The sequence below is a fragment of the Rhineura floridana genome, chromosome 11 (assembly GCF_030035675.1).
Source record: "Rhineura floridana isolate rRhiFlo1 chromosome 11, rRhiFlo1.hap2, whole genome shotgun sequence".
NCBI lineage: Eukaryota > Metazoa > Chordata > Lepidosauria > Squamata > Rhineuridae > Rhineura > Rhineura floridana.
The window spans coordinates 20,599,726-20,611,889 of NC_084490.1; positions in this window are offsets into that span (position 1 = coordinate 20,599,726).

Sequence of the window (12,164 nt, forward strand, 5' to 3'; positions counted from 1 at the left end):
GCTCTCTAACTTCGTCAGAAGTGATTGGTGGCCAAGGCGGAAGGCCGGTCAGCTCATTTGTTATCTCCACGGGACTTGGAGGGAGTGGACTACCGAAGATTGGACTAAAATGAGCCACCCAAATCTCTTGGGCAATTGGAGAAGAATATGTGAGAGGCGTTGGGTCAAAATTACCCTGCAAAAGTTTCCAGAATTCCGGCTCGTTTTTATCACGGGCCGCTTTTTCTAGGGCCAACCAATTTGCCTGGTAAAAAGCTTGTTTTTTATTTTTGAGTAGGGTTTTATAAGCCCTTCTCTGTGTTATTAATTGATAAAAAATACCAGGATTATTATTGGCTTGGAATAATTTGATTAGCTTGATAAGGTGTTTCTTGAAAAACCTGCATTCTTTGTTGAACCAGGTTCTGGGGTGAAAGGAGGCTGGAAGTATCGTTAGGGCTATTATCTGTGGTCTAAGTTCAGTTATGATATCTTCATATAGGTTAATGTTGTTCTGGAGATCTGATATTGCTGTCTGATGTAACAAGGGGAGGGGGCTTAATTGGAGGATGCTGTGGGCCCTTATCCCTGTCTTGTGACCATTTACGGCGTTTAAGACCAACCAAAGGCTCATGACGGGAAATCTTTATAGGAAGCGATGAACAAGTTTTTGGGACCTTAAGAGATCATTTTAGGGGCAGGTGATCGCTTTCTGGTCTTGGTAACACTTCCAGTTGCTTAACCCTGTTTATCAAAGTATGAGAACCCAGAAAATAGTTCACTAAGCTGGCCCCCGACCTTGCAAGATATGTGAAATTGCCTTTGGAGAGGTCTAATGGAGATCCATTAAGGCAAAACAGCTGAAATTTTTGTAATAGTTGGCTAAGGGCTACTCCATATTTATTGACTATGTGGTCCTTTGCTGATCTAAATAGGAGAGGGAAACCCTCCAGTGATTTATTAAGATTTACATGGCCCTTGGGAAAGCTTGAGCCCAGCCTAGCGTTAAAATCGCCCCCAAGGAGAAACTCATAGGTTGGATATCTGAGTTGGAGTGTTTCCAGGAAGGATTCCAGTGCCCTCCAGGGAGAGACTGGCTGAAAAGAGTTGGACGGGGGGATATAGGTATTGATGCAAATAATAGGCGGAACGCCAGGAAGCTTCAACCCCAAGGCAAGAGAACAAGCCGGGGCCTCTATTTTAAGCTCACTCACTTGATCAGTGAGGTGCTTGGCAACCAAAATTGCCAAGCCGCCACAGCCTCGTCCTTTGGGTGCAGATTTAGTGGCGAGTTTTTGCCAAGATTTATACCCCCTGATCCCAATAGGCTCGTCAGATATAATCCACGTTTCCTGAATAAAGATAATGTCAAAAGTTTGTAGGAACTGTATGAAGGCCGGATCTGCCATCTTGTTCTTCCAGCCAGCGATGTTCCACGATAGAATTGCCAGAGGGGTACCCAAGGTCTAAAAACTCTGATTATTGTGGGTTTTGGGGGTAGGGACAGGGACTTTTAGGTTAGTTAGAATCTTATGCTGTTGTCAAGGGAATGGGGTGATAATGTTCACTAGGGGGGTTAGGACACTTACATTCGATGTTACTTTGGCTGTGGGATTCCACAAAGACTCTGTTTTGGTCTTTCGGATTTTATCTGGAGAGCCCAATTCTTCCGGAGATAAAAATCGTCTTTCGAGCCAGGTTAAGTTTGGCACGGAAAATGGATCACCCGCAGGCATTTTGTTAAGTAGGGAGTCTGGCGGAACTGACTTGACGGCGGGAATTGATACACAGTTATTGTTATTTAATGCTAGGGATTACAAAGAAAAATCAGTTTCAAGCTTGGTGAGTGAAGGGTCAATGAAGTCTTCCGAGTCGGAGGAAAGGCAATTGGTGTAGTCGACGCCATATGCATCAGAATGATCCTTAGTTAAATTTTGGATGATATGATAATCTGCTGACGATATTTGCCTGTTCAGTTTTAGTCAATCGACCATATGTTTCTAGGAGGGAAAGTTCTTCAGGAAGAAAAGACACATTGTTTGTAATCCTGTCCTCAGATATAGTTATTGCCTCCAGATTTTGATTGTGGACTTGCGAGGGAGGAGAAGATGGCAATTTCTGATGACTATTTTTGCTGGAGTATGCTTGTAAATGGTCCTCATTTTGGGCCGACTGTGGCCGTGGAAAATTGAATTTGAGAAGCGGATTAGGTGGAGCCTTATTGACGAAGTGACAATACAGCAGTATGCCTTGGGTTTCTAGGTCATCTCTCAGTTTGTAAATCCGGTCTGCCAGTTGGAATGAGTGAAAGGTTAGAATTACACGTCTTTCAGACTCATATGAAAACAGGTAGGTCACGTGCTTGATATAGTTCTTTTGTAAGTCCGGGAAGAAAGGAAGCAGGCAGGTGTCGAAGATCTGTCTTATTAAAGAATTTGGCCAAAAGTCAGATGTCTTGAGTAAGAATGTAGCCGCTAACTTATTTCTCATTAGTTTCAATTCCCAATTCGGTGAATTGTGTGCAGTAATATGAGGAGAGGAGTCATAGAATGGTTTGATAGAGTCTTGAGCGAGGGTGACATTATCCGTCAGTTCCAAAGTGGGATCAACCGTGACCTCCTCTCTATCCGAAGGGGGCCCCAAAATGCTTTTAGACGGGAGATTAACACCAACCAATTTTTTCTGTTTCGGTGAAGCGTCCAATAATTTAAACAATGGTTTGAAATTCATTTTCCTTGATGGAGCTGGCTTAGGGTTTTTGATGTTCTTAGATTTTTTAGGTTTGTTTCCCTTTTTTTGTGGCTGGCCTTTTTTCTTGGGGCCACTTTCAGACGAGCCTGAGACCTGAGATGGCCGAACCCGGGGATTGTGAGTGCCCTCAGTTTTATCTGGGCTGTTAGATCTTTCTGAACAGAGATGTGCCAAAGTCTTAGTCAAGGTGGTTAATAGGCTATTCGTTTCCGAAATGAACACCTTGATAAGTGCCAGTTCTTCTGTTATTGCCCTAGCCCAGCCCTTGGACGGTGGGTTGAGATCTGTGGCATTAGGATGACTTGAGGGTGAAAATGTCGGAGTGGCTCCTGGAGTTAGGATCTTAGATTCTTTTGACTGATCAACTGAATCAAGAATGATTATTTCTGAGGGGTAGTCTGTTAACTTCGAGGTGGAGGAATAATTTAAACCTGCATCTTGGAGCTCATCCGCAAGGTTTCTAGCATAGATGTTTTCGTTGAATGTGTAGGATTGTAACTGGTGGTCTAAAGACCAGTCGTGGGAGCTTAGCAGCTGCGATTTTGCCTTAAATGCTGTTGGTACTGATAACGTTGGTTGGGGAACATCCAGCTTTGGCTGAAAAAATTATGTAATCTTTGCTTGAGATGATGCAAATGGGAGTTCCTCTGCACCAAGGGATATTCCCAAGTCTAAGCAGTTCTTCTGTGTAAGAACCATTGTAATGTCATTTGTCTTTAAAACAGGATTTAAAATATAGGCAATCACCAATTTTGACTGCCAAGAGCTTGATAGCTTGCGACCCAGGCTAGAATTGTTATGTTTGCAGAATCAGCCCAGCGTGCTCACTGTCTTGCATTAGCAACTAAAATCAAACGTGGGAAGTTTCGCTTTATATAGATCCAATTTTATTTCTATTATTATCTCTGTTTCTATTCGAATACTTTATCCTGTGCTGTTGGCAGCGGTACAATTTTTTTTTTCGGAATGGATGTTAGAGACAGAGACAGCTGTTGTTTCCCTTTACTGAATGACTAAATGTCTTTAAAGAAGATAAATCGACCTTGGAATGTGCTACAGACACTGGGCTTCAAGGACGATGTCAATTTCAGTTTGTTAGCCTAAAACAGAGTCGCTTTGGAAGCTTTTTAGATTATAACAAAGGGAGCCGAAGTGAAAATTGCCTTACCGGAAAGTGGAACCTGATGAAAGGTTTATGAAACTATCTCCCACTTCACACATTTTTTGGATCTCATCACCTGTTTCATGGTACATCAGTTGCAGTTCAGAACTGCTGCCCAGTGACATTTCCCCTCAGGATAAGGGCAGGAAGCTGTGCCTTCACTCTCACTTGACTTCATGATGATTCCATGTCATCATGTGGTGTCATATGGGGTCAGAAAGCAATCAAAGTGAGCCCAGTTATTTCTGCCTCACTTCAGAACCTTGGGGAGGGCTGACAGCATCCACCAGCAATTGGGAGTGTGACATCTTATGCTGATAAGTTCTCCCCACGCTTCACCCCTGCTTGTGCCCCCATCCCAGAATCATAACAATGCCGGTCTTGTTTTGCACCCTATGAACAGAGTGGTGAAGGGGGTGCCCATTTCAGAGGTTTGAATGCCCAGTGTCCATTATATGTCTTCCAATGCTGTCAATAATGAAACTGTATTGTTTTATAAGGTATAAAGCAGCTCAGGGGTAAAGTGCAGCACTCAAAATCATTTTGTGGTTTTCCACAAAGTACAGATATTAGAGGAGGTGTCTCAAGGTTACCGTAGCTTCATATTACCCATTCAAGCAGTTAATTTCACCAATTCCAGTTGTCCCCAAATTTCAGTTAACAAATCTTTCTTACTTGGCCTTTTCTGGGTTCTCTATGTCATAGCGAATAACAACCTGGTTAATATAAGAATGTACAGTACCTCTTCTTGGTTCTACAATCTCCAGGATTTTTTTTTTTTTTTGCCTTTTGGCAATGTGTAAAAAGTCTCCTTTAGTTTTCCTGTATATCCAGCAGCTCCAGCTGTCCCATGCAGTTATATGCACCGTATTTTCTTTATATGTTACTATGTTTGCCAATTCAGAATCTTTGCCAAATATGTGTTTTCACATTTCTTCAGGCACATCACAGTTAGAGATGTGAAGGCCCAGAGAATAAACGGGAAAATTCTGGGAAAATATCAGAGGGATTTCCCCCCCATTTCCCCCCCGAAGCCTGTTTTGTTTTGTTTTCTGGGAAAAGGGGGGGAAAACTGTCTTTTTTCTGATTTCTTCCATTCCTCCCTTCCCAGCTTAACTTTTACCCAGATTGGGACCTGCAGGAGCGCTCCAAACACAAGTTAATGTTCCCCCCACGGCCCCTCCTCCAACACTCCCAGAACGCCCCTTTCTCGGGCCTTCCACCAGCCTCCATTCCACTGGGCTGGGTCCTGGCTCTGCCATGGCTGAACTGGTATGAGGGGTTTCTGCCAGCATAGCCCAGCGCAGCCTGGCTCAGCCGGGTTCCAACCAGCTCAGCCAGGGGTCTGCCATATCTAACTCCCCTCAGCCTGGCGTATATAGCAGTTGGATTGCTTCCTTAGTGTCTCTATTTGCTCTTACTAATTCCTCAAAATCAGTCTGTCTAAGCCTCTTTTTATATATTTGCATAATAAAAAAAATCCTAACTGCAAATGATGAAAAACAAGAAACCTCCTGTTGCATTTTCTCAGTTCTTTGTTCTTAAAATAGCATTCCATCATTTTGAACCATATCCTGGTCCATTGCTAAACCGTCAGTTCCCATGGCTCAACATTTCCTAGATGTCCATCTAGGTTAAACTCTTCATCCTTGATCACTGAAGCCCCTGGAGATATATTAGGAGGCAGATATCTTTTCTGTTTATCCCATATTTCATGACATATATTAACACTGTAATTTTTTTACAGTACATTCCCCTAGTTGTTGTTTTTTAATTCTCTCTCCATAATACTTAATTCCACTTTCATGCTATGGACCTCTGTGGGAGGGGAAAAAATCCTCTCCATGTCTGTTGGAACCACGGCCTAATCCATTAAAGTTTGTTTGCCTCATAGTAGCTCTTGATATCGAGTTCTTGTCTATTTGTCCATCCATTCCACAGGAACGAATTCAATGTTCTTTGCCCGGTTCAGTTTCTCATGATGGGGAGAGGCCAGTGTCCTGTGCTTTTCTATTCTTGCCACTTTTGCATGTCTCTCCCACCTAGAATTGCTTCTTGAATTTGTTTTGCTCTCTCTCACTCCCACACACACAAAGCAAAGAGAGCACCCCCCCCACTGCTCCTCACCTGCTCACAGTGAAGGATGAAATTGGAGCTCTAATTTGCAACCACTCTCCAAAGGTATCCTTAGACAGCTGGGTGGAACTCAAAGAAAGTCAAGCTAGTTTCATCTGCTTCTATGGATCATTGCACACTGCCTGTGGGACTTGCCCTTCCCTGATCCCGGAAGAGAACAAGGAAAGGCCATGGTTGGCGTATTGACATGTTAACAAGATTTTTATAAGCAAGTTACTGTTTTTGTGCAGACCTGTCATGAAACTCATGCAGATCATAAAATTACAATCTCAGAGGCCATTTTCCCTGCCACATACACACATCAGTCATTTGACACAACTGCCTGTGGCTCTCTGGCCACTTGCATTCTGCCTACTCTTGAAGTAAGGAAAAAAACCCTGACATGTTTATTCATTTATTTTACTTATTTTTAAAATGTATATACTACCCTTCATCAAAAGTCCACAGGGTGGTTTACAACACAGAACACAAGAAACAATATATATCAGTACATAACGCAATATCTATATAGTACAAAAAATTAAAACAGTTATATAATAACAATGTATAATAGTAATAGATAACACACAATAGTACATCATACATAATTAACCTTATTATTATTATTGTTATTGTTATTGTCTTTATTGTCTTTACTTATACCCCGCCATTTTTCCAAAACTGGAACTCATGGCGGCTTCCAGATAAAAAATATATATAATTAAAAACATACAAAGTCTACATTAAAATAAGATTAAACTATTTCCAATATTAAAACCATACACACATATAGCTAAAAGAATTCAAACTAGTTTAAAAATAATATAACATACATTAGCAGTGCAGCACCCTTCACGCCCTATCCTTAGCCTTCAGTTCCAAAGGCTTGTTGGAATAGGAAGGTCTTTGCTTGTCGGCGGAAGGACTGCAAAGAGGGGGTCATTCTTACCTCCCTAGGAAGGGAATTCCAAAGCCGAGGGGCAGCCACCAAGAAGGCCCTCTCATGCGTCCCCACTAGTCGTACTTGAGAAGATGTGGGTATTGAGAGAAGGGCCTCTCCTGAGGATCTCAGGGCCCGGGCAGGCTCATACAGGGAGATACGGTCTGATAAATAGCCCGGACCTAAGCCGTATAGGGCTTTATAGGTCATCATCAGCACTTTGAATTGTGTCCAGAAACAGACTGGCAGCCAGTGGAGCTTTTTTAACAGGGGGTAGTATGGTCCCTGTAACCAGCCCCAGTTAACATTCTGGCTGCAGCACGTTGTACCAACTGAAGTTTCTGAACAGTCTTCAGAGGCAGCCCCACGTAGAGCGTGTTACACTAATCTAAACGGGATGTAACTAAGGCATGTGTCACCGTGGCCAGATCAGACGGCTCAAGGAACGGGCGCAGTTGGCGCACTAATCTTAATTGTGCAAAAGCACTCCTGGCCACTGCAGAAACCTGGGACTCCAAATTTAACACTGAGTCCAGGAGCACACCCAAACTGCAAACCTGTGTCTTCAGGGGGAGTGTAACCCCATCTAGCACAGGCTGTATCCCTATTCCCTGATTCGCCTTATGACTGACCAGGAGTACCTCTGTCTTGTCTGGATTAAGCTTCAATTTGTTCACCCTCATCCAGTCTACCACTGACGCCAGACACTGGTTTAAAACTGAGACATCTTCCTTGGAATTAGGTGGAAAGGAGAAATAGAGTTGGGTGTCATCAGCATACTGATGGCACCGAACCCCAAACCCCCGGACAACCTCTCCCAGCAGTTTCATGTAGATGTTAAATAGCACAGGGGAGAAAACTGAGCCCTGAGGGACTCCACAGGCCAACGGCCAAGGGGTCAAACAGGAATCCCCCAGCACCACTTTCTGGGTTCGTCCCTCCAGGAAGGAATGGAGCCACTGCAAAACAGTGCCCCCAAGTCCCATCCCAGCAAGGCAGCCCAGAAGAATACCATGGTCAATGGTATCAAAAACCGCTGAGAGGTCCAGCGGAACCAACACTCCCCCTGTCCAGTTCTCTGCGTAGGTCGTCCACCAAGGCAACCAAAGCCGTCTCTGTCCCATAACCAGGCCTGAAACCAGACTGAAATGGATCCAGATAATCTGTTTCATCCAAGAATCCCTGGAGCTGGGAGGCCACCACACGCTCTATTACCTTACCCAAAAACGGAATATTGGACACTGGCCGGTAATTATCCATTATGAAGGGGTCCAGAGAGGGCTTTTTTAACAAAGACCTTACAACTGCCTCCTTTAGGCAACCTGGAACTCTGCCTTGGTGTAAGGAGGCATTAACCACTCCCTTCACCCACTCAGCCAGTCCCTCTCTGGCACTTTTTATAAGCCAGGAAGGGTAAGGGTCTAGCAGACATGTGGTGGCTGTCACTTCTCCAAGTATCTTGTCCACATCCTCGGGCTGTACAATGAATGCATACTAGGCAGGAATGTCATATTAAACACAATGTCATCCCAGCAATAAACTCAATCCAACCCCTGTAAAATACAGAGTCTCATAGCATAAGGCAGGCCTGTAACCAGCCTTCCTTATTTGGTGGGGCAGCCATATCTCTAAGTGGGCATTTGGGCGGGAGACACATAGCTCCAGCCAACCCCAAACACACACACTCACTGGTGGACAGGACGTGAGGGCCAGGCCAGAAGAAGGGAAGGCAATGACCTTCCCTCTCACTCTTCCTCCATGCAGTGAGTGTGTTAACATACATAATGGGCCATATAAAGGTCTAGTTAACAGAAAATTTAGTATGAACACCAGGAATTAAATAACTGGCATATTTTTTTGTTTCATAAGAAAAAAGCATGTTAGGGATACCATGAATAAAGGGATACCAAAAGGTGTAAAATAAACAAAATCGTTTATGCTATAACTAGAAACCCCCGAAAAGCCTCATGCTGAGCTGTACACATTGGAAAAATCAGAAATTAGGCCTGAGTTACAGTCTTGGTGGCCAGCCGGCCAGCTAACTGTAATGTGAACAGCAGTATTGCTACAAGTTACTGAGACTGAATCTGTCCAAATTTTGTCAAGATTTTGTCAACAAATATGGAAAACTAAACAATGGCCCACAGACTGGAAGCTTTCAATATATATCCCAATTCCAAAGAAAGGGGATTCCAGGGAATGCAGAAATTATCAAACTATTGCCTTAATATCCCATGCAGATAAAATAATGCTCAAGATTCTACAACAAAGGCTCTTACCGCATATGGAGTGAGAAATGCCAGATGTCCAAGCTGGATTTAGAAAAGGAGGAGGTATCAGAGATCATATCACAAACATACATTGGATAATGGAATGCACCAAGGAATTTCAGAAAAAATCACCCTGTGCTTTATAGATTATAGCGAAGCCTTTGATTGTGCAGATCACAAAAAACTATGGAATGCTTTAAAAGAAATGGGGGTACCACAGCATCTGATTGTCCTGATGCACAGCCTATACACTGGACAAGAGGCTAGTGTAAGGACAGAATATGGAGAAACAGATTGGTTCCCCATTGGAAAGGGTGTGAGACAGGGGTGTATGAATATGGAGAAACCTATTGGTTCCCAATCGGAAAGGGTGTGACAGGGGTGTATTTTATCACACTATTTGTTTAGTCTATATGCAGAACACATCATACGGAAAGTGGGATTGGACCAAGATGAAGGAGGTGTGAAAGCTGGAGGGAGAAATATCAATAATTTAAGATATACAGACGATAAGCAGACTAGCAGAAACCAGTAATGATTTAAAATGAATGCTGATGAAAGTTAAAGAGGAAAGCACAAGAGCAGGCCTACAGCTGAATGTCAAGAAGACTAAAGTAATGACAACAGAAGAGTTATGTAACTTTAAAGTTGACAATGAGGGCATTGAACTTGTCAAGGATTATCAATTCCTTGGCACAGTCATTAACCAAAATAGAGTCAATAGTCAAGAAATCAGAAAGAAGGCTAGGACTGGGGAGGGCAGCCATGAGAGAACTAGAAACGGTCCTCAAATGCAAAGATGTATCGCTGAACACTAAAGTCAGGATCATTCAGACCATTGTATTCCCGATCTCTATGTATGGATGTGAAAGTTGGACAGTGAAAAAAGCGGATAAGAAAAAAATCAATTCATTTGAAATGTGGTATTGGAGGAGCGCTTTGTGCATGCCATGGACTGCAAAAAAGACAAATAATTGGATGTTAGAACAAATTAAACCAGAATTATCACTAGAAGCTAAAATGATGAAACTGAGGTTATCCTACTTTGGACACATAATGAGAAGACATGATTCATTAGAAAAGGCTATAATGCTGGGAAAAACAGAAGGGAGTAGAAAAAGAGGAAGGCCAAACAAGAGATGGATTATTCCATAAAGGAAGCCACAGACCTGAATTTACATGATCTGAACAGGGTGGTTTACAACAGATGCTACTGGAGGATGTTGATTCATAGGATTGTCATAAATTGTAATTGACTTGAAGACACATAACAACAAACTTGAGAAAGAAAAGAAAAGAAAATAGCCAATGTGAGAATGAATGAATGAATGAATGAATGAATGTATAGATTTATTTCGGTCAAAGACCAGACAGCCTAATACAGTGCAATAGAGTGCATCATAACTAGCTTCAATATTAAAATGTAATTAAAATTTTGAGAACGTTACACAAAACTCGCATAAAAATCATCATGGACTCGTATTATAAAGGACGTGTTAGCTTCCTCCTACAGACTATAGCAGCTGCAGAACGAGGCCACCTTCGTGGTAATCCGGTGATCCTGGTCTGCAAGCAGGCAATATAAAAGGTCGGCCTCCGAGCCCGAGGAAAATTTAAGCAAAATTGGGGAGATGAAAATAGTGCAGAGGTCCGAATATAAGGAACAATGTAATAATGCATGGCTTGCAGACTCCACCTCCCCAGCCCCACAGGGGCAAACCTGTTTACAGAGGGGGGCACCCTTATACCTTCCCTCCAACAACGCTGACGGCAGGACATTAAATCTCGCTAAGGCGAATGATTTCCTATACTTAAAAATGTGCAAATTTGCTAAATAATTGGCAGGTGCAAAAGGTTTTGCACTGATATAGCAGTGAGAGTAGGCAGCAGCCAAGCTCAGGTTGTTTTGAAATTCAATGTCTTTAAGACGTTGGATAATAGCTATTTTGGCCTTCGAGTAGCCTAAGGCCCCAACCTCTTGGAGCAAGAGGCCGAGGGCTTGCAGTTTTTTAATCATTGCCTGCTTCCAATTGGACTGGAAAGTGTCCGCCAATGTCAATGGCGCTAGCCCGGTGGGGAAGAATAATAGCTTCAGCCAATAACTGAATCTATACATCCAGGCGCGGGTCTCAATTAGTAATATCCCTAGCTCAAGACGTAGAGCCATATTAGAAACACAGCTAGGAACACCCATTATTGTTCTCAAAAATTTGGATTGGGTAGATTCCAGCGGTGCGTAATTACCACCGACACAGATCTGAGTGCCATACAGTAATTGGGCAGTGACCTTGGCACTGAATACCTGTACAGCCGAGGGGACATGTTGACCACCTTTAGTACAGAAAAAGGATAGCAATGCCTTTACCGATCTCTGGGCAATCGTGGCGGTCTTGTTCAGGTGTGCCTTCCAAGTACCTGAGGAGTGAAACAGTATTGCCAGACACCTGAAAGCAGTAACCTGATCAATAGGGTGGTTATTAATTTGCTACTGTTGCTTATGCTTTCTTCGGGAGAAGACTAATACCTTGCATTTAGCGTGATTAATTTCTAGTAATTCTTCTGTGCAAAAGGAGGCAAGCACTCTCAGCAAACGGCGGAGTCCGACACTTGTTTGGGATAAAAGGACAATATCATCTGCATACATGAGTGAAGACACCAATCTCTTTGCCAAATTGGGGGGGTGGGAGTTTACCCCCTCTAAACGTTTAACTAAGGAGTTGATATAGAAATTAAAAAGGGAGGGAGCAAGAATGCATCCCTGCTTGACTCCGTTAAAAGTTGGAATAGGGGCAGACAAATGTCCAGCTTGATTACATCTAACCCTTAAATAAGTTTTCTCGTATAGACACCGAATTAGGCACAACAAGACTCGGTCAATATTTGTGGCCTGTAATTTTTCCCAAAGTCTCTCCCGGGAGATAAGGTCGAATGCCGACTTAAGATCAAT